Source organism: Schistocerca americana, chromosome 7, assembly GCF_021461395.2.
Source record: "Schistocerca americana isolate TAMUIC-IGC-003095 chromosome 7, iqSchAmer2.1, whole genome shotgun sequence".
Classification (NCBI taxonomy): domain Eukaryota; kingdom Metazoa; phylum Arthropoda; class Insecta; order Orthoptera; family Acrididae; genus Schistocerca; species Schistocerca americana.
Window position 1 is genome coordinate 311,852,196 of NC_060125.1, and position 22,026 is coordinate 311,874,221.

At 44.4% G+C, this 22,026-nt stretch overlaps 1 protein-coding gene and 2 non-coding genes across 3 annotated transcripts in view; 2 read left to right on the top strand and 1 right to left on the bottom strand.

Moving 5' to 3' along the window:
• The window catches only part of LOC124622361, a 479,351-nt gene that overhangs the window by 98,258 nt on the left and 359,067 nt on the right, over positions 1-22,026 (top strand). The gene's annotated exons all lie outside the window — the stretch shown is intronic.
• Trnat-ugu lies at positions 13,710-13,784 on the bottom strand. The gene has a single exon. It is a non-coding gene; the product is annotated as a tRNA-Thr (tRNA).
• Trnat-ugu lies at positions 15,720-15,794 on the top strand. The gene has a single exon. It is a non-coding gene; the product is annotated as a tRNA-Thr (tRNA).

The window sequence follows — 22,026 nt, forward strand, 5'->3', positions numbered from 1 at the left end:
ACCATTGCATTGAGCTCTGTCGTACACTAACACATGTCGGTGTATTCCGCAAACGTGTGATTCACGTGGGCAACACCAATACACTAAAAAATGGTTCAAATGGCTCTGAGCACTATGGGACTTAACATCTTAGGTTATCAGTCCCCTAGAACTTAGAACTACTTAAACCTAACTAGCCTAAGGACATCACACACATCCATGCCCGAGGCAGGATTCGAACCTGCGACCGTAGCAGTCTCGCGGTTCCGGACTGCAGCGCCTAGAACCGCACGGCCACCGCAGCCGGCAATACACTAAAAATGAAATGTATGTACTACTTGCATTCGGTATTGTATCGAATGACTACTACTGTACAGCAGTACAGTATGAACAGAGACCGCAAGCACAACAGCAGGTACAAACCTCTGGGCAGATCGCAAACTCAGCTGAATGGCTTGTAAACAAGCCTGAAGTGGGCACGGAACATCATGTGGTCGGTGAATGACATACTTAATGCCGTAGTTGATAGCGCCGAAAATGTGGGTGATTTGAACGTGTGCCACGGTATTTTGTATGTAGCGGGAAAACTATGTTTCTGGAGATGAGCTGCTAACTTAACCATCTTGGTCCCCACTACAAATCTTCAACGCCAGTGAAGCGAAATTAGTTATGCCCTGTATAACGCAATTATTATACAAGGTGATTCAGCTACCCTACCGATAGATTTTATGCAACACACACTCACCTTATGTGAGATTTTCGTATTCTCTCGCTCACCACACACAAACTATTTGTCCTACAGAAAAATGAGCAGCATCTTTTTGTAGGAAATTTAATGTAGTAAAATTCTTTATTGTGATACTTTTCGCTGGAGGCCACAGTTTTCAAGTTATTCAAGAAAAACGTACAAAAATGACCTTAAAACACACCTCCACACCCACACTCAGGTTCCACCGGTCAGGATTTCTAATATGTTGTTCACGCCGCTCCCTTCTACCACTATACAAAAATTAACGATTGCACGAATTATTTCCCATATTCGATCATTTTTAGCCTTCACAGACTTGCCTTATTGCGCCATCGGCATTATTGAGGGACTTCTGACTACGAAACTTCTGTGCTTGTAACGGTTAAATTGGAATCGAATTGTCAACGTAATTAGTTTTCGCGTAACGTTTGAGAAAGTCGTTTCTCTTTCATTATACTCATGGGCACGTTTAAATTAATAATGTTAAGAAAATAGCCGACTATGCTGGTGGCTTGATATCCCAAACAATAGAGACAAAAGAAGGTCGAATATCGCGAATAGTTCATGTAAAAAAATGGTTCAAATGCTTCTGAGCACTATGGGACTCAACTTCTGAGGTCATTAGTCCCTTAGAACTAGTTAAACCTAACTAACCTAAGGACATCACACACATCCATGCCCGAGGCCGGATTCGAACCTGCGACCTTAGAGGTCGCTCGGTTATGGACTGAAGCTCCCAGAACCGCACGGCGACTTCCACCGGTCTGAAATTTTTGTACAGTGGTAGGAAGGAGTGCCATATACAACATACTAGAAATCTTGACTGGTGAGGGATGAGCGTGGTGAAGAGGTTCAAAATGGTTCAAATGGCTCTGAGCACTATGGGACTTGAAATCTGAGGTCATGAGTCCCCTAGAACTTAGAACTACTTAAACCTAACTAGCCTAAGGACATCAGACACATCCATGCCCGACGCAGACTTGGAACCTGCGACCTTAGCGGTCGCTCGGTTATGGACTGAAGCGCCTAGAACCGCTCGGCCACACCGGCCGGCGTGGTGAAGAGGTCGGCCCTTCAAATGAAGTGAAAATTAAAACATATTTGTTGTTATTTAACAGATAGAAGTATTCAGGCTGATTTACGGGAATACTTAGATATACAGCAGGTAACCGTGTCACTGATGTTGTCAGATGTTAATCATGTTTTCCCACAGCATAAATCTTATATTTTGGTATGTTAGAAATAAGCAGACGGCTAAGAAAAATAACTGGTTTATCACAAGCCTAGCTACCTGTTTCTCTCAACGAACCTCACGGATGACTCTTTACGTATTTGAGAGCGGGCGGACCATTATGCGTCGTATTCAATAAAAATTATCTCGTGATAGAAAGTTCTGGCAGAGTTCCCGTTTGGAGTTGGTGAACATGTCATATAATCTTAAGAGTGTTCGCATAATGCGTCCACTTAACTTCAGTGACAATATAGTTTCCCGGATGTCGAAAATTCGGTAACATCGTTAGAAAATGCATTTTCGTAAACTGTCCGTAATCCTCTTAATAATTTGTTTCGGCACAAATTTAAAATCTAAGCGTGGTGCAACTCTTCCAGAACACACTGATGCTAGTTCTATATTTGTACAGAGAATAGTTTGCCTGTTTGAGCGAGCTGAATGCGTGTAACATTACGCGTGTGTTCTGTGTCGGACATGGTGGACAACACACACCGAGAACCTTCTCGAGGAGGAGGGGAAGTAGCGAGAAGGAACTCTCTCGTCAGAGAATATGCTTCGAAATTTTTATTCGTGTGAAATCTATACTTTCTCGGAGAATTTCTTTTTGCTCTGAGAGTCTTCTCCGGAGAGTCTTCTCCGGAGAGTCTTCTCCGGAGAGTCTTCTCCGGAGAGTGTTCTCCTTTTTATTCATAAGACCGATTGGCACTGCCTGGAGGTAATGGTAAAAATATTGTTACTAGCGCTCTAGACTAGCGGCCGGCGTGAGCCAGGTTATCTGATGGGGAAACGGCAGCAGAGTGGAGCGCCGCGTAGCGACACGGCGCCCCTCCCAAGTCGGCGTCTGAGGCGAAGGTCGCCAGCCACGCCCTGCACGGCTGCCGCTGCGGGTAAACAGGGGGCCGTAACCTAACCAGCGTGGAACGCGCCGGGGTCAGGGGCTGCTTTCGCCGCCGTCTGCGCGGCAGCGAAAGCCGCGCTCCGGATCACCGGCCACAATAGCGCCGGCCCGCGGCGCGACGCCCCCAGCGAGAAAGGGAAGTGGCGAAGGAGAGTTACGGCGGCGCGACGCGGCTGCCGGCTCGGTGAAGGGCGGTGTCTCGCGTGGGCGGAATGGGTGCGCCGGCCGAGCCGCTGACCGGAGCGCGGCTTTCACCGTGCATAGCTGCTGCTGCTGGCGACACCTCCGTATGTCTCCAACCTGTGTTGTACTGCTGCGCACGGCATTACGTCAGCTCGAACAAAGAAACTAAGAGGAGAAGACAACCCGTTTCCTTTATCCGCTCGAAAGAACAGTTTCGTATATATATATATATATATATATATATATGTGTGTGTTTGTTCTTAGGATAATTTAGGTTAAGTAGTGTGTAAGCTTAGGGACTGATGATCTTAGCAGTTAAGTCCCATAAGATTTCACACACGTTTGAACGCACATACGGCCACGTGATGATTTTTGTGATTTTGGTTTAGAACATGCGGTACCCTTATGCGCGTTTTTTGAACCTTCCCCATCGCATGCAGAATGTCGCACGATGATGCAATGATCACAGTTCATCACATTTCCCAGTCCTAGAGTACACTGACGTGAATCACTGTGGATTAATGCCTTCAAACGACCTTCATCGAACACCGAAGGTTCTGCTGAACGTGGAGAGTCATTAATATCAATACGATCCCCCCTTAAAACGATGAAACCAGTGCTCTGTTCAATGGTATTATCTCCATATGCGCGCAGATGTTTCTGGCTGTCTCCGCTCGTGTCACCTCTTCTGAAATCAGACAGAAGAATATGTCGGAAATGTTTAGATTTCTCCACTTGGCACTCCATTACCTAGCGTCCACAGCTCCACTCACTGTCTCCAAATGACAAAATGCAATGTGTAAACTCAAAGAGCAGCAGTGAACTACAGATAAAAAATGACTATCGCTGCATATATCAGCCGGAATACTAACATGCAAACAAAAACGAGCTTATGCACCAACAGAATATATATATATATATATATATATATATATGCCGAGGGAGGACTCGAACCTCCGCCGGCACCAGCCGCACAGTCCATGACTGCAGCGCCTAAGACCGCTCGGCTAATCCCGCGAGGCCCGTATGTGCGTGTTTGCTTGCTCGTCATCAATTGCCCCGTGGACAACGCCGACATTCCAATCGTGTATCGTTACTGGAAACGTCAAATAGTGTCTTTGTGCTAACATAACGAAAAGAAAGAAATTGTTGAGCCCGAACAAAGAAGCAACTCCCCGTGCAAAGACCTGCGTGCATCCACCAAAGATAATGTTACACAGCGACAGTGTGGTGTACTACGAATTGCTTCCCCGAGTTGAAACCATCACTGCTGACATTCATTGTCAACAACTGAGACGTCTTGCAGACGCAGTCCAAGAGCACGGTCTGTGATGCTATTTCACGATAACGCCCGCCCGCATTCCTGCTACACTGACAAAAAAACACTCTACAGGAGTCGGACTGGGAAGTCATTCCACGCCAACTTTATTCAGCTAATGTTGTGCCCTCAGATTTTCGCGTTTTCCACACTCTATCGAACAACCTTCAAGGAAATTCCTTTCCGCATGAAAATGGGCTCCTACCTCAACATTGGAAGATTGTTGTAAATAACGAATGGGAATACGTAATCGATGACTCACTCCTCTGTTATGTGTATCTGTTGTGTTTATTAAACATATCGAAAAACGCAACGATGAATAACCTAACAATTCTTTGTTTGATCCGCTACATTTCTGCGTGCAATAGCTGAAACCATTATTTATTCATCTGATATTTCGGCTGTGTATCTTTCGCTCATCCTGCGAGCGAGCTGCAGTGGTATATCCCTATTTTTCTTCCACTTTTCATTTCCCATCCTGATGGGATGGAGCGGGCTGCTTGAAGGCACGCAATACGCTCTCTTCAGCCACGTGTTATGTAAGTACAATTTATTTATTCATTTTTTGCGTACTACCGACCTGATCTGGCTTTGCACGGGTAGCATTAAGTTATCTATGGCCAGATGACTTGTTTGTAACATGTAGTGAGGAGCGAACGCACGACGCTCTCAGTCAGAGTTACGCGTATCTAACATTCGAAACGATATTCCAAACAGCGAGTTAAACCCTGATGTTCTCAAGCCGCACCATGTCTCACCGCATGATCTTCATTGGATTCTTGAGACCACATAGTCCTCCGTATTTTAGCTGCTGTTGTGTAATAAGAGAGAGAACCATTTTCTAGGCATTTTTATTTGTACACAGTACGAAATCAAAATTTAGTAAGTAGCATACAAATCACAAAGGTAACGCAATGAATTCATTTTTCCTAGTCAAACTGTGCCCGCATCTCGTGGTCGTGCGGTAGCGTTCTCGCTTCCCACGCCCGGGTTCCCGGGTTCGATTCCCGGCGGGGTCAGGGATTTTCTCTGCCTCGTGATGGCTGGGTGTTGTGTGCTGTCCTTAGGTTAGTTAGGTTTAAGTAGTTCTAAGTTCTAGGGGACTGATGACCATAGATGTTAAGTCCCATAGTGCTCAGAGCCATCTGAACCATCTGAACCTAGTCAAACTGTGAAAAATAAGTAAAACTTATCGAAAGAAGAAAAGAAACTTGGTTAAGTTTTAATACACAAAGTGACATCAGTAAATCCGTATCCTTCTTGCGTCATCAGTCTTCTGACTGGTTTAATCCCCCCCTCCCCACATGAATTACTCTACTCACCTGTACCAACCTTTTCATCTCAGACAAGCATTTGCAACCTACCGTTCTCATGTATTTGCTGTATGTCTTCCAATCTCTGCCCTCCTCTATAGATTTTACCTTCTACAACTCCCTCTAATACCACATAAGTTATTCTCTGCTGTCTTAACAGATGTCCCATCATACTGTCCCTCCGTGTCAGTGTTTTCCATATATTCCTTTCCTCAACGATTCTGTGGAGAAACTCCTCAAATCTTCGCTTATTAGTCCACTTAATTTTCAACATTCTCCTGTAGCACTACATCTGAAATGCTTCCATTCTCTTCTGTTCCGGTTTTCCCACAGGCCATGTTTCACTACCGTACAATGCTGTGCTTCAAATGTACTTTTTCAGAAATTTCTTCCTCAAATTAAAGTTTGTGTTTGATACTAGTAGACCTCTTGGCCGTATATCCTAGCCAAGTAAATTCAATGTTAGTTTGTGTTCCTAAAGATAAGGTTGTGGTGCTTTAAAGCTGTCAGTGAGGTAAAAGAACTAACAGCGCTATCTATTGGTTCTGTGGTGTATTCAGAAATTAACGCTGCCATCTATTGGTTCTTTAGTATTTTACACCATGATGATTACATATCCAAAGTACTAAACCGAGCAGACGATTTTAGATAAAACTTTAAATTACGATGTATTTTCTTTCATGGTCCGATGTTGACGAAATTAGCCCCATACGTTACCCCATGAAAATTAGTCTAATAGTTTCGAAGATTAGCGTGTTCAAACAGACAGACAAAGCTCTTAAAATAATCTTATTGTAATCTATTACCCTTCCTACATCAGCCCCCAATCAGTTTTTGGCAAATATTTTCGATGTACAGGCACGGCGGTTTTAAGTTTTATTATCAGTACAAATGTAGACACAAGGTTCATCTGAGAAGTTCGACGAATGGTCTCAGAATATAAAGGAAATAAGTTACAAACAAAATACTTTTATTGCCCTTCGAAGTAGCCGCCATTAGCCGCAACTCACGTTTGATATTGATTGTAAAGCTGTTGGGAATTGTCATCAAACACTTCTGTGGCATCGTTCGAAGTACTATGCTCAGGCGATGTTGGATATCTGCATCATTACGGGACATGAGAGGTGGTGCTACCAGTACGATCCGGAGACCAAGAGACAGTCAATGGCCTGTTGTTAATCGTCTTCCTCACCTCCGTCAGGTACAAATTAGTGAAGGATCAAGTCCTTGCTTTCAAATACGGCGACCAGTATCGTCCGAATCTTGTGTTTTGTCAGCTGACTTTTTTTGCGAGTCGGGGAAGACGAACACCATGCAATCGGCTGTCGCTTAGTCTCCGGATTGTATTATGAATGAAACACACACAACACTGGTGAATTATTATACAATATTCTTCAGCTGTTACACAAACTGGTTTTCGGCTGTTACGCCATCATCAGGCACAAAGACAATAAGTATGTGGTGCAGTGAAATTTTGTTGGATCACAGATTTTAAACTAGTTCGTCTACAGAGTATCTGTATTTCCAGAGATGAGAATGTTAATGTTAGAATAGGAATAAAACAAGCGACGTAAGATGATGTAACTAAGATATGTGACAGTAACTGATGAACTATAGACAAATTACAACAGGAGTACATAGAAGAACACAATTTAACAATAAGTTTTGGTGACATATTCTAAAGATGTAAGTAAATAAAATAATGTTATCTTTAATATATCAAAAATTGCAAATAGATTAGATATAATAGTGATATTAAACAGAGATATAATAGTGATATTAAGCAGGTGAGTGAGTGATGCAGCCAAGTAAAATTATTTTAACACAACAAGGAAAATGATAGTAACTGAAATAAAGGAAGTGGAGCATGTGAGTAAGAGGGGCAATTTACAACGTGGCCTGGATGTGATTATGAGTAGTATTTGCAGTTAGAAGTGGTGAGTAAGGGAACTGTGTCTCGTCATTCAGTACTAGGCTTGGGTTGATGCACATGTTTTTATTAATTTCCATAATTTCAAAAATCATCTTCCTTCCTTTGTGGACATGATGTTATACTTCATATTTCACCTTGTAACTAGGCCTTTTTTAAGCAAGTGGTCTGCGAAAGTAGTCTCCTTTCCTAAATTTCCAACTTCAGTGGTGTTCCTTCAAGAGGGTATGTATTGCCCTGCCAGACCGACCTATTCTAACATTAACATTTTCATTTCTGTAAATGGAAATGCTGTGTCATCCACTAGTTTAAAATCATTGCTCCAACAAAATTTCACTGCCTCGCATGTCTTTGTATCTGATGATGGCGTAACAACCGAAAACAAGTTCGCTAACAAATAAGAAATATTGTATAACTTTACACCAGTGGTGTGTGTGTTTCATTCATAACGTACAAAATATTCTATCAAGAATCGACGGAACAATCAGTAAATGTGAAGGTGATATTCTTTGAAGGCCCGTAATTTTTTTTCGTAACTCTTCTTTCCCATATGCTCTAAGACCATTCACCGATGTGTTCACGTTGGACTCGCATTCGCGGGGACGACGGTTCAAACACGCGTCTGGCCATTCTGATTTAGGCTTTCCGTGATTTCCCCAAATTGCTTCAGGCAAATGCCGGGATGGTTACTTTTAAAAAAGGGCACGGCGACCTCCTTCCCCACCCTTCTCTAATCCGGTAATCCGATGACATCGCTGTTGGTCCCCTCCCCCCAACCAACCAACCGAACTGTTCAGGCGCAGCTTGTATCTTGCAAATGTGCAATTGCCCATATTTTACAGACTAATAAAAAATGGACATTTTCACATTTACATTTTCAAAAAAGGAATTTTACATTTGCGTATACATAAAAAGAAATTTCACGCTTACCTATTGGTAAGAAGGAAGAATTGCATTGTATGAGGGAAGGATTTAATTTAAACTGGGCCAGATCTTCGAGATGTTTGCGTATTGTTTGTGGTTTTTCACAATGGCCGTCCAAAACGTTCTGAGACTGTTTTTTTGGCGTAGATGCGACCAATGGCAATGACAACGGTGGCAGCTTGAACTAACAATCGTAAACAACAGATGTACATTCGATCAGTCAGTTAGTGAGCAGGCACGAGGGACCGTATTCTCTCAACGTTGCAGTGTTACAAAGCACGATGGAGTAACATCTCTAAATCAAATGTTAGAGACATTCTCTAGAATGCTTTGAAGAAGGAAAAACCGTGTGCAGTTTCTCCTGCACACCTCGACTACAAGAAGGCGATTAACAGTCTCCGTTCTGCAGGGCGTCGAATGTGCGTTACAGAGTGTTTACGTCGAGTGACTTGGCGGAACTCATTTATCAGCTGCAGTTCGCCCAACACGCTTACCGGTCCTATATACTGAGATGCCGACTTCATAATATGAACAGTTGTCTAATTGGAAAGTGCTGTGCCTGGTGGGATGATGCAAATGGTTCTCAATAATGTTAACGTAATTCACGAGTCTCATAGTATGTTTCCTAAGAATGTTTGTATGAGACAGAATAAGGCAATGCTCGTGTGAAAAGTTAGGTAAATGATCTCAGAAAACAAGGGAAGCAACAGTTCGAAACAAAGTACTTTTACTGGCCACCAAAGTAATCACCAATAACTAGAAACACTTCTAGTATCGGTTTTGAAGCTGTTAGAATGTGCCATCAAACACTTGTTGTGGAATCGTTCGAAGTTTGGCGCCGGCAGACTTCCTATTGTCCCTCCTGCCCCTTAAATTAGTCCTGAAAGTCAAGCTTCGCATACGTTACGGATATCCGATAACGCGTGAGCACAGTGCTTCGAGCGAGCAAGTAGTGTTTGATGACAGTTTCCAACAGCTTCACAACTCCAGAATGAGATTTTCACTCTGCAGCGGAGTGTGCGCTGATGTGAAACTTCCTGGCAAATTAAAACTGTGAGGCGGACCGAGACTCGAACTCGGGACCATTGCCTTTCGCGGGCAAGTGCTCTACCAACTGAGCTACCCAAGCACGACTCACGTCATTTGGTAGAGCACTTGCCCGCGAAAGGCAAAGGTCCCGAGTTTGAGTCTCGGTCCGCCTCACAGGTTTAATCTGCCAGGAAGTTTCATATCAGCGCACACTCTGCTGCAGAGTGAAAATCTCATTCTGGAAACATCCCCCAGGCTGTGGCTAAGCCATGTCTCCGCAATATCCTTTCTTTCAGGAGTGCTAGTTTTGCAAGGTTGGTAGGAGACGAAGTACTGGCAGAAGTAGAGCTGTGAGGATGGGGCGTGAGTTGTGCTTGGGTAGCTCAGTTGGTAGAGCACTTGCCCGCGAAAGGCGAAGGTCCCGAGTTCGAGTCTCGGTCTGGCACGCAGTTTTAATCTGCCAGGAAGTTTTAGATTCACAACTGACTTCAGAAGTCTGTTGCAGCTAATAGTTGTTACTATGAAGGAATGTTGCTTGTAACTCTTGTTTGTTTTATTTTCTGAGACCATTCACCGAGCTTTTCAGACGCACCATGTAGTTTCCCACTGGTCTGTGGACATTCTGTCATGTACGAAGCAGGCGTTCTGTTGCTAGACTAAGTATCCTGACACGACTACGCAATACAAAACGCGAGTCCACTGACAAGGCAGCTCGTAAAGATCGAATCACAACGTTCCCCGTTCACTGAAGTCGTAACTGTCAATGTCGCGGAGCCAACAATGGTATACATATCTGCAGCGGAATCTCATTCTGAACGGCGGCAAAATAACATTCTCCTCGTAAATAATTTTGTCTTCTCCAGAATTATTTCTAGCTGTTGTACAACAGTCATTTACTTTGCTTTACGCAATATGAAAGCGTACGACATTCATTTTATATGATGGGACATTGCGTTCAGCGCCTTAAATGCTGGTGGTTTCATATACTTCTTCCAGTTGCGGTAGATATTACTGTGTGTGAAATCTTATGGGACTTAACTGCTAAGGTCATCAGTCCCTAAGCTTACACACTAATTAACCTAAATTATCCTAAGGACAAACACACACACACACACCTATGCTCGAGGGAGGACTCGAACCTCTTCCGGGATCAGCCGCTGCGGTAGATATTACTGCCAGCAGCACGTTCAACAAAGGACAGGCTTTGTCGTTTCAACGATATTCCTTGCTAGCCATCAGCGTGCCCAATCGTCAAAATCTTGAAGATGCTTAAGTCAGCCACGTTATTGATTCTTTGGATACAAAGTTGGCCAGTACCTGCACGTATGTTACACTGTAGTACCATATAAAATGCCCAGCTCATGAACTCGAGATACTTTTAGTGTTACAGTTTATTGGAACATCAAAAAATAGCATTAATGAACGCAGGCATTACTAGCTATTTAAAAGGTAACTAACATAATTAATTTTATTATGGTAACATGTTGCATGTTAACAGCTGAGCATACGCAATAGCGAAACTATTTTTTATTAATAACTAATAACAATTTCGTGTGGCTCAGTGGCCTGTTGCAAATCTGTCAGTTGTATAAGCAGACTGACGTTACGAATGAAAATTTATACTGAGGCCGGGATTCGAATTTGGGTCACCTGCTCATTTGGCAGATGTACTAACCACTATGCCATCCTAGCACAGTGGCTTCGCACAAGTGAATGGACTACCATAGTACTCCTCGTTCCTCAATCCAAATTCCCATTCACAGTTTAGCGCACTTGGAATTCCCCCTAAACTCGAATCTCGGCCTTGGTAGAAATTTTTATTCCTCACTTCAGTTTGCATGTATAAAGTATAGGTATCAAACTTGAAAAGGATTCTGGAAACATATAGTTTATTTGATTAAAGCTCCTATGCCTGGGTTTCAGGTAGTATACCATATTTAGTTCGATGCTGAGGTGCTATTCCAATATACAGGGTTATTACAAATGATTGAAGCGATTTGACAGCTCTACAATAACTTTATTGTTTGAGATATTTTCACAATGCTTTGCACACACATACAAAAACTCAAGCAGTTTTTTTAGGCATTCACAAATGTTAGATGTGTGCCCCTTTAGTGATTCGGCAGACATCAACCCGATAATCAAGTTCCTCCCACACTCGGCGCAGCATGTCCCCATCAATGAGTTCGAAAGCATCGTTGATGCGAGCTCGCAGTTCTGGCACGTTTCTTGGTAGAGGATGTTTAGACACTGAATCTTTCACATAACCCCACAGAAAGAAATCGCATGGGGTTAAGTCGGGAGAGCGTGGAGGCGATGACATGAATTGCTGATCATGATCTCCACCACGACCGATCCATCGGTTTACCAATCTCCTGTTTAAGAAATGCCGAACATCATGATGGAAGTGCGGTGGAGCACCATCCTGTTGAAAGATGAAGTCGGCGCTGTCGGTCTCCAGTTGTGGCATGAGCCAATTTTCCAGCATGTCCAGATACACGTGTCCTGTAACGTTTTTTTCGCAGAAGAAAAAGGGGCCGTAAACTTTAAACCGTGAGATTGCACAAAACACGTTAACTTTTGGTGAATTGCGAATTTGCTGCACGAATGCGTGAGGATTCTCTACCGCCCAGATTCGCACATTGTGTCTGTTCACTTCACCATTAAGAAACAATGTTGCTTCATCACTGAAAACAAGTTTCGCACTGAACGCATCCTCTTCCATGAGCTGTTGCAACCGCGCCGAAAATTCAAAGCGTTTGACTTTGTCATCAGGTGTCAGGGCTTGTAGCAATTGTAAACGGTAAGACTTCTCCTTTAGCCTTTTCCGTAAGATTTTCCAAACCGTCGGCTGTGGTACGTTTAGCTGCCTGCTTGCTTTATTCGTCGACTTGCACGGGCTACGCGTGAAACTTGCCCGCACGCGTTCAACCGTTTCTTCGCTCACTGCAGGCCGACCCGTTGATTTCCCCTTACAGAGGCATCCAGAAGCTTTAAACTGCGCATACCATCGCCGAATGGAGTTAGCAGTTGGTGGATCTTCGTTGAACTTCGTCCTGAAGTGTCGTTGCACTGTTATGACTGACTGATGTGAGTGCATTTCAAGCACGACATACGCTTTCTCGGCTCCTGTCGCCATTTTGTCTCACTGCGCTCTCGAGCGCTCTGGCGGCAGAAACCTGAAGTGCGGCTTCAGCCGAACAAAACTTTATGAGTTTTTCTACGTATCTGTAGTGTGTCGTGACCATATGTCAATGGAGCTACAGTGAATTTATGAAATCGCTTCAATCATTTGTAATAGCCCTGTAGTTGGAGGCTTCTGCACTGCAGTTCGAAATTAAGCGTTACAAATTTTCATTCGTCGCTTAAGTCCGTACATGTGAAAAAAGTTGCTACTATGGAGATTCGAACTGTCGACATTATGATTACAAGAATTTTACGCTACTCATTTTTTTAGATACCGGCGTCTATAGTAACTCCTTCTATAGTAACTCCTTCCGTCTATAGTAACTCGAAAAAATATTTTTTTCTCTTTTTTTAATGAAATTGCATCCTCCTGCTTTAGGGAACTCATGTCCGAGTACTGAGATACAAATGCGAGAAGTATGCAGAACATCGAAGAGGTCTGGTCCATAAGGCGCCCTTGTCGCTGGTTATACCAGACTACAAATACAATGGTTCACAGTTCTAACTCCAGTCACTCCTAAGATTTTTCTGTCACTTCTTTGGAAATGTGGATAATGCCAAGATGCACTGCCGTTCGGATTCTGCGTTGGACTGTGAGTGACTCGATACGTCAGTTCGAAGGGCGGAAGAAAACGATGGCATACCACCTCCAGTAGGACGAAAACTACGTAGTAAAGCTTTGTGTTTGTACAAACCAAACTACAAGTTGTTGACGTTAACATACCGCTCTCTTATCTCCAGCAGATGCTGTAACATTCTTTGCTGTAGTTGCTAAACTTAATATTTGTCAGACAGCCAGTGCGAGAGCTGAAAACAACGTTCTGACATTATATATGACGGTAGTATCTGTTCCCGAAAGGACAGTTACCGTGGATGACCATGCAGCTTTGCTAGAAATGAAATAATTAAATGGACACCCTAGCTGCAAACAGGCGTTGATGTACTTCATTGAGGACATGTTGAAAATGTGTGCCTCGACCGGGACTCGAACCCGGGATCTCCTGCTTACATGGCAGACACTCTATCCATCTGAGCCACCGCGGGCAGAGAGGATAGAGCATCTGCAGGGACTTATCCCTTGCACGCTCCCCGTGAGATCCACATTCCCAACATGTCCACACAACTACATTCGTAGTGCGCCTAATACACTCCTGGAAATGGAAAAAAGAACACATTGACACCGGTGTGTCAGACCCACCATACTTGCTCCGGACACTGCGAGAGGGCTGTACAAGCAATGATCACACGCACGGCACAGCGGACACACCAGGAACCGCGGTGTTGGCCGTCGAATGGCGCTAGCTGCGCAGCATTTGTGCACCGCCGCCGTCAGTGTCAGCCAGTTTGCCGTGGCATACGGAGCTCCATCGCAGTCTTTAACACTGGTAGCATGCCGCGGCAGCGGACGTGAACCGTATGTGCAGTTGACGGACTTTGAGCGAGGGCGTATAGTGGGCATGCGGGAGGCCGGGTGGACGTACCGCCGAATTGCTCAACACGTGGGGCGTGAGGTCTCCACAGTACATCGATGTTGTCGCCAGTGGTCGGCGGAAGGTGCACGTGCCCGTCGACCTGGGACCGGACCGCAGCGACGCACGGATGCACGCCAAGACCGTAAGATCCTACGCAGTGCCGTAGGGGACCGCACCGCCACTTCCCAGCAAATTAGGGACACTGTTGCTCCTGGGGTATCGGCGAGGACCATTCGCAACCGTCTCCATGAAGCTGGGCTACGGTCCCGCACACCGTTAGGCCGTCTTCCGCTCACGCCCCAACATCGTGCAGCCCGCCTCCAGTGGTGTCGCGACAGGCGTGAATGGAGGGACTAATGGAGACGTGTCGTCTTCAGCGATGAGAGTCGCTTCTGCCTTGGTGCCAATGATGGTCGTATGCGTGTTTGGCGCCGTGCAGGTGAGCGCCACAATCAGGACTGCATACGACCGAGGCACACAGGGCCAACACCCGGAATCATGGTGTGGGGAGCGATCTCCTACACAGGCCGTACACCACTGGTGATCGTCGAGGGGACACTGAATAGTGCACGGTACATCCAAACCGTCATCGAACCCATCGTTCTACCATTCCTAGACCGGCAAGGGAACTTGCTGTTCCAACAGGACAATGCACGTCCGCATGTATCCCGTGCCACCCAACGTGCTCTAGAAGGTGTAAGTCAACTACCCTGGCCAGCAAGATCTCCGGATCTGTCCCCCACTGAGCATGTTTGGGACTGGATGAAGCGTCGTCTCACGCGGTCTGCACGTCCAGCACGAACGCTGGTCCAACTGAGGCGCCAGGTGGAAATGGCATGGCAAGCCGTTCCACAGGACTACATCCAGCATCTCTACGATCGTCTCCATGGGAGAATAGCAGCCTGCATTGCTGCGAAAGGTGGATATACACTGTACTAGTGCCGACATTGTGCATGCTCTGTTGCCTGTGTCTATGTGCCTGTGGTTCTGTCAGTGTGATCATGTGATGTATCTGACCCCAGGAATGTGTCAATAAAGTTTCCCCTTCCTGGGACAATGAATTCACGGTGTTCTTATTTCAATTTCCAGGAGTGTAGATGCCATGTAAGCAGGAGATCCCGGGTTCGAGTCCCGGTCGGGGCACACATTTTCAACATGTCCTCAATGAAGTACATAAACGCCTGTTTGCAGAGTGTGTGTCCATTTAATTATCATTTCATTTCTAGCAAAGCTGCATGGTCATCCACGGTAACTGTTCTTTCGGGAACAGTTACTACCGTCATATATAGTTAAAATATGGCTTCCCGGCCACTGACCTTCTTGTGCGAAAGCACACGCTATGCCCGAACTCGTACGGGACTTGGTAGATTAATCTGCCACGAGTAATGAGTATGATGGGCAAACATCTATTAGGCGCACTACGAATGTAGTTGTGCGGACATGTTGGGAATGTGGATCTCACGGGGAGCGTGCAAGGGATAAGTCCCTGCAGATGCTCTATCCTCTGTGCCCGCGGTGGCTCAGATGGATAGAGCGTCTGCCATGTAAGCAGGAGATCCCGGGTTCGAGTCCCGGTCGGGGCACACATTTTCAACATGTCCTCAATGAAGTACATCAACGCCTGTTTGCAGCTAGGGTGTCCATTTAATTATCATTTCTTAACGTTCTGACATGCTGCGACATGCTGTCCGCTTTGCAGGGCTGACAGAAACGCAACCTCATCGTGCACCGCAAGACAGCTGTCCTAAAAAACATTGTTGTGTGGTACACAAACTGGCGACACTGACATCTTGCACGGTGAAGTCGCTGCTTATGTACTGAAGAAGCGGATACGTTGAGCAACACGGGACTGAGGTCAGGCAGTTCTTGAACTGTGGTTAGTTTACTTTAAGCTTTACAACCACCTTACGTTGTGCTTTGACTACAATATCTACTCAGATTACTTACTTACTTCAATTAATGACGACCTCAACAAAAATTGCTTAATGCAAAGAGCAAACGCACAAACAGAAACACAGAATTAATCAGAAAAGAACCACAGGAATAAACTCTCAGGCTTCGGTTGTGTAAGGTGCTTAAACAGACCATGCATAGGAAGCGAACTTTGAACTGAAAAATTGATTACATAAAAAATTTACAAAATTAATTCAAAATGGAAACTCGTGAAATTAAATCAGTACATCACTGCATTCAAGAAATGATTCTAGTTCGAGAAACATCCAGCTACAGTGTCTCACTGAACGCCAGCACCGGCCGCCTGATTACAGCTTCACACAACAGTTTAGAAAAGTATGGACAGGCACTTATAAAACACACGCAAAATAAGGCACTTATTCCACATGAAATATTTCAAGAAACCGCTAAGTTAATATAAAACACCCTTTAAAGGAAAACCCACCTGACTCGTGACTATATGTGACTTTGCCGGCCGCGGTAGTCTTGCGGTTCTAGGCGCTCAGTCCGGAGCCGCGCGACTGCTACGGTCGCAGGTTCGAATCCTGCCTCGGGCATGGATGTGTGTGATATCCTTAGGTTAGTTAGGTTTAAGTAGTTCTAAGTCCTAGGGGACTGATGACCATAGATGTTAAGTCCCACAGTGCTCAGAGCCATTTGAACCATTTTTATATGTGACTTTTAACTAACAAATGAACAAATAGTGAACATCACTTAAACGTGATAAAACTCGAAGACTGCACAAAAGTTCAGGCATTGGCATGAGCTTGAAAATTATCTATAAAATAAATGAAACTTAAAACCAAGATGGCGACTACACCGATTAAAATTACTAGCTCAGATCCCAAATTTCAAATAGCTGCACTGTTATCTGTTCTGTTCTCAAACAAATTACAAGCGGGGGTAGTTGTGAATTAAATAAGCCAGAATATGCTTAAACTTAACGACAGACAAATAAAGCTGCACGTGGCTTGCCACTGCTACTTTACAATTTCAAAAGAACAATAAAGATATTCAAAACCAGTAACGTTGTGCTAGCAGCACAAGGTGCCGTAACATATTCCAAGCTTCTTTTATTTTGAACCGTGAAAGCCACCGCACTCCGCGCCTATACCGGCCGACCCCTTCTGAAATTCAATGTGGCAATGGATACACAGTACACCGCGCCCCAGTATAGGCCCCACACCATCAAGGGCCTGGTACGACTTCACCCGTTCAAGACGAAAGCATTCAAAACTGGCGAACACTTCGGCTAAGACACAAGGCAGAATGCGGGACTGATGACCTTAGAAGTTAAGTCCCATAGAGCTCAGAGCCATTTTTGCGCCGACAGACAGTTCTCGAGCCACCATGCATTCCAGCTTTAACTAAGGATGCCACTACTCGCCTGCCTCCTAGCGCGCAGCGATACCATGCTTCCACGAGATGGAAGCAAATCTTTGGAATCGACACCGGACCGGCTCAGTTTCTATAACAGCAAAATTTAGGTTGGCCGTTAGAAATATGATCTCTGACTGTATCAGTAGCTAACGATGCTAATCACTAGTTACTGTTACACTAATGATACCTCCATTATCGTAAAAGAGGACTACGTATAAAATGTTTCTCTTCCCATTTAATTTTCATCTTATTTATTGTGGGTTATTAGTCTTCTGACTGGTTTGATGAGGTCTGCCGCGAATTTATATCCTGTGCCAACGTGTTCATCTCAGAGCAGCATTTGCGTCCAAAGTTCTCAACTATTTGTTGGATATATTTCAGTCGCTGTCTTCCCCAAGAGTTCCTACACTCTACAACTTCAAGTACCATGGTAGTTATACCTTTATGTCTTAACACATGTAATATCATTCCATTCCTTCTGAAACGTCCCCTTAGAAAAATTTATGAATTACTGTGCTGATAAACCTCTTACATTATTTGATTTTCTAACAGCTGAGCAGAACTGAACATACTCAGACATTTCGCTCTTTACCTATTCTGATCAACACTGAACTGACACACAATATTTTCAGCGCAACGCAATCTGACTTCCAAAAATCCCTACAAAAGAATAGCCCTGACTAGCATTAACCTATACCTTTCACAAATCACTAACCTCACAAAAATCTTCGTTACTCGAACTACTGCAATACAGCGAGCGCCACTACTGCCAGCTAAATAAAAGATTCTAACTACTGAAGGGACTAACTACTGATAGGCATAGTTAGCAAATGAAAGATTTTGATAGAGAACAAACAATGTATTTACCTGAATAGTGCTCAAAAGTCATAATATATATATAGCAGTTCATGACATCCAGTCTTTCACATTTACTGTCTCTGATGGACACACGTCCAGATCATCCGCTCTCAAAACTCCGCCATTTCTCTCCCCACATCCACCACTGCTGGCGGCTCACCTCCAACTAGTGGTGGGGAGCTCGTGAATGAGTCGTTCAAATGAACGCTTCACTCCAGTGAAGTGTGAACTAACCACTCAATTTCAATGAACTGGTACTTCAAACTCTCCACAGATAGCACACTCCACACTTTTTTTCTAGTTCGTTCACTCACTCTCTTCCCCTCTCCCTCTCCCACTACATTGGCGCTACGTCACTCATTCTCCCTTCACTTCAGTCCTCCCTCTACTGCCTGTCGACGAATCACACTTACAACAACAGTTGCACTTTGCTTTCCCATCACCTAAATCGGCGAAGAAACCCCAAATTTCACTACTTCTACGCGATCGCGAGTTGCTAGCCATTGTATAAGCGTGAACAGACACAAAAGTTGCTTTCCGAATAAAATAAAGAGGGATTTTACCTGGAATCGTACCAATGACTACAGGTGACAGTTTACGTTTTGAATTTAGACGGTTATTATTCTCAACAAAAATAAAATCTACAGGAAAACTTCTGAATAATTACTTAACGTAGGTATATAAACTTTGTGACAGTGGTAAACATACTCATTACATTGTGGATTAATTTTTAAAGGAACATAAAATTGGACTTAATTTCGTTAGTAGCCCTAGTTTTCAGTCCATAAACACAACAAATAAGGTTTCACTTGGCAGATGAAGACTCTTTTTGGCGCTTCATGAAAAAATGTCGAGCAAGGTTAAACGTAATACCTTCTTTATATGTGACAGGCTTCTCTATTTATCTTTCCTTTGTCCCCTTCGACCATGCTGTATTTAAGTTACCTCAGACGCTGTAAGACGCAAAACGTTACGTGAACGTTACTTCATAGTTCGGCCATCTGTTGGTAAAATTATGAAGTATTACGAAGCTTTATTGTACGAGCGAGGCGAAGCGAGCGTAGCCGCGGCTGAGCGGCGAACTGGACAACTTCGCCAGGCTTCCGTACTTCATGAATGAACTACTTCATTTGAACGCTTCACGGCAAAGAGTGAAATGAATGAAGTGCTTCACGGGAATGAACGAGTTCGACCCATCTCTACCTCCAACTGCTCAAAGCTACGCGCTGTTAACAGCCAACTGCCCAACACTACAATGGCGAATATTACAACAATGCTAACCAGCCACAGACTGCACACAGCACAGCCAGTGATTTTCATACAGAGCGCTACGTGGCGTTACCAATATAAAAACTTAAACAGCCTACTTACACTTACACTGGTCAATGTTTACCTCGTATTCCTCTCCTTGCCGATTATGCGGAGAAGCTTCTCATCTTCTATCTTATTAGTTTAATTTTAAACATATTACTGTAGCACCACATATCAATCATTTCAGTTCCCTTCTTTCCCGATTTTCCCTGTTCCTGATTAACTTCCATACATTGCTGTGCTCTAAACGTAAACCTTACGAATTTCTTCCTCAAACTGAGTACGATGCTTGATACTTGTAGACTTCTTTCGGCCAGCAATGCCCACTTTGCCTCTGCCACTCTGCTTTTTATGAATTCCTTACTTCGTCCTTCTTATATCATTTTGCTTCGAAGGTAGCAGAATTCCTTGATTTCGCCTACTTCGTGGTTCCCGAATCCGAAGTTACGTTTATCGCTGATCTCATTTCTGCTACTCGTCGTTAGTTTCAAACTTCTTCATTTACGTAACAAACCGAAAATTACTGTAAAACAGTTATTCACGACGGCTATTCATAAAGTAAAATCCGTCTTAATGTAAGCCTAGCGTGCGTAATAGTGGGGAGAGTGGTGCTGCTCTTGCTGTGGAATGGAACTTGGACAAGTGCACTGTGCGTAGCAGAGAATCAAGGTCGTGTCTTTGTTCGTCTACGAGCCACGTTTTTCCAAAATATATACTGAAGTCACAGGTTCTACCAGTTGCGAGATACGTCTGCAGTAAGGTTTCTTGTGCCGAAAAATTGTAAGGCTAGCGAAATGTATAGCGAACTTTGTGAATTTTATGGGCCAAACATAATGAGTGAAGATGACATTAAGGCAATGGTGCCATATGTTCAACAAAAGCGATCCAATGTGCTTGATGAAGAGAAAAGTCATCGACCGAGTATCGCGAAGGCGGACATGATTCCTTTGTTTGAGGAAAGAAAACCGCAGAGTCATCTCACAGTTGTGTGTCCATTTTCCATAGATTAGTCATACTCTTCAGCACAAAGTGATTACCGAGGATTTGGGCTACCGGAAAATTAAATGCCAGATGAGTACCTGAACTCTTTTCTGAAGAACAATAGCCTCATCATATGGCAGCAGCGCTGTCCTTTCTTGTGCGTTAAGAAAGAGAAGGCGATGCTTTTCCCGATCAGATTGTGACACTAGAGGGGTACCTGAATGCTGAAACAGGACTTCAATCAATGCAGTTAGGCCGTACTGGGTCACCAGAAAAACCCACACCACAAAGCGTCGTCACGCTTTTCAGCAGGAACCTCATGGCAACTGTCTTCCGGAAGAGGAGGAGATTGTTGACAAATGTTGGTCGACAGCGACGTCATTAGAGACGGAGCACAAGCTCGGTCGAGGGGAGGATGGAGAAGGAAAGCGGCCGTGTCCCTTCGAATGAACCATCCCGTCATTTGTCTGAAGAGATTTAGGGATATCACTGAAAACTTTATTCACGATGGCCGGCCGGCCACGGTGGTCTAGCGGTTCATGGCGCGCAGTCCGGAACCGCGCGACTGCTACGGTCGCAGGTTCGAATCCTGCCACAGGCATGGATGTGTATGATGTCCTTCGGTTAGTTAGGTTTAAGTAGTTCTAAGTTCTAGGGGACTGATGACCACAGATGTTAAGTCCCATAGTGCTCAGAGCCATTTGAACCATTTGAACCACGATGGCCGGACACGGGTTTGAACCGTCGTCCTCCGGAATGCGAATCCAGTGTTTTAACCAGTGCGCGACCCCGCTCTTAGCTGTCTTCTGGGACAGGAACGTAATTTTGCTGGTGGAGTTCTTAGAGAGAAATGCCACAGTTAACGCTGAAAGTGTAGCACACTGACAAACTTGAGAAGGGTCATTCGAAATAAGCTTCGTGGCATGTTGAGCTGTGGCGTGATTATCCCGCGTAACAACGCGCGTCCGCCTACAGAACGACGTGTTGCAACCAAACTGCGAAAGTTCAAAGTGGATGTATTGGTTCACGCTCCTTCAGCCCTGATCTGCGCCTGGCGATTATCATCTCTTCAGACATATGAAGAAGTGGTGTGGCTCGAAGCGCTTGTCGATGACGAACAGTTGAAACCAGTGTCTTAGGTTGACGTCAGTCGCAGGCGGCAGTATTCTGCGATCTTTAGAGTTCTTCAAGTACTACGAGAAACGTCTGAATGTCGCTTTAAACTGTCTCGAAAAAATAGTCTGTTCGGTACTTTCACAGTATCATAAAACAAATTCTGTAACATCGTTCACATTTCTTTTAAAAATAGACGCCGGCCGTTTTGGCCAAGCG